This window comes from Galeopterus variegatus, unplaced genomic scaffold, assembly GCF_000696425.1.
Source record: "Galeopterus variegatus unplaced genomic scaffold, G_variegatus-3.0.2 Scaffold12779, whole genome shotgun sequence".
In the NCBI taxonomy this organism is placed as follows: domain Eukaryota; kingdom Metazoa; phylum Chordata; class Mammalia; order Dermoptera; family Cynocephalidae; genus Galeopterus; species Galeopterus variegatus.
Window position 1 is genome coordinate 9,344 of NW_007738890.1, and position 1,815 is coordinate 11,158.

Below are 1,815 nucleotides of genomic sequence, written 5' to 3' on the forward strand. Positions count from 1 at the left end.
ACGATTTCAATCCTAACATCACCCGCTACATCTGTAAAGGGCATCTGATCAAGCGAACTACGGTGATGGGATGCCTCCGCACCTTCTGTGAGACTTGTGCTGTCCAGGGTGTGGCAACCCAACCAAGTTCATGAGATAAATCCATTAGAAATGTTAAGGTTGGACAATACATTAGAGGAAATTTTTTTTTTTTTTTTTTTTTTTTGTCTTTTTCCGTGTCCAGCAACGGATCGCAACCCTCAGTGTTGCCCCCGCGCCTCGCTCAGCCAGTGAGCGGGAACCGGTCTGTATGTGGGATCTGAACCCTCGGCGGGAGCGCAGCCGCACTTCCCAAGTGGCGCACTAGCGCAGGGCGCCACCGGGCCGGCCCTGAAGGAAATTATATTTAAACTGGTCCCTGGACTGTGAGAACAAGAACTTAAGTGTCAGTGTGAATTCTGGAGGAAAAATAAACTTCAAGAAAATGGATGAGATGATAGTTCAAAAGTTGACAAACCTAAAGTAGATGAAAAAGGTGACGAAAATCAAAATGATAAAGACTATTGCAGAAGTGACCCACAAATCGCTATATGTGTAGGTCGTTTATAAATAACGGACAACTGTGACAATGTAGTAAAGGGTTTAATGAAGAAATTCATTCTATGTTCCACATGTGTAACTGTGGGAACTATCAAAAAATTTCTAAGTTTAAAACTAAAACTTCCAACTTCTTACGAGTCGGATGTGCTGTGCAATGGTAAAATTATGGGGAAGGATCATACTATGGGATTCATCTACATGGTGACTAAGAGGGGAAAACTTTCGGTGCCTGAACTGCTCGGTTTTGTGAGTCAGCTCTCAGGACGGCCCTTTGTGTCAGTCATACCCTATGGTACTGCACTACCGACCAAACAGNGTAAAATTATGGGGAAGGATCATACTATGGGATTCATCTACATGGCGACTAAGGGGAAAACATTCGGTGCCTGAACTGCTCAGTTTTGCGAGTTGGCTCTCAGGACGGCCCTTTGTGTCAGTCATACCCTATGGTACTGCACTACCGACCAAACAGATTTTGGTTAGACCAAGGGGTCTACATCTCACTGAGATGAATCCTGCACTATCTGTTTACTTGTTGACGGATTGCACAGTGAAGGGCGTGTGGACTAGAGGCACACAACCAGATTTTCAGCATGCAAGTAAGGCGATTTCTGTCTCTAAACTGTCAGTTGCATACATGCTGTTTCTACTAAGAGCAAACCAAGTGCCACTCTGCTACTGAACCGTCTGCATAAGTTATTTGTGCTTTTTCACGGTGTGTAAGTCATGACTGAGATCAGCTAGGTATGCAGCCATGACTCAGCCTTCTGAATATTCTGCTTGCCTATTTCAAGACTGTTCTAATGCTTAATTACACTAGTAAAATGGCTCAATCTTTGTGGTGTTGTGGTTTTCACATACTTACTATTTTATTAATTCTTGTTTAACTAGAGTACCATACAAGAAACTAGTAATTATATCTTGAAATTATTCTGTATGGAAATATATTTAGGAAGGTGCTGTTTGAGCCACTGTCCTGTTCTTGGTAAGCTTTGTGTGCAAAAAATAGTTCATTCTTGAGTATGCAAGTCCTTTTGCAAAGAATTCCAATTATTCTTTAACATTAGAGCACATCATAATTGTAGACATTCTAAGCATCTGTCTGTGTAGTCTACCAATTACACAAGGAAGGCATGTTAGCCCTTCAGATTGAAAATGTATGTGACTTCTGGGGCCGGCCCGGTGGCGCACTGGATGGTGCGCCGCTTGGGAAGCGCGGCGGCGCTCCCGCTGAGG

General features: G+C 43.4%; 1 pseudogene; it reads left to right on the forward strand.

The window, feature by feature from the left end:
- The first annotated feature begins 5 nt into the window (after nt 1–5).
- Nucleotides 6–1,262, forward strand: LOC103581317 (annotated as a pseudogene).
- Nucleotides 1,263–1,815: the final 553 nt, after the last annotated feature.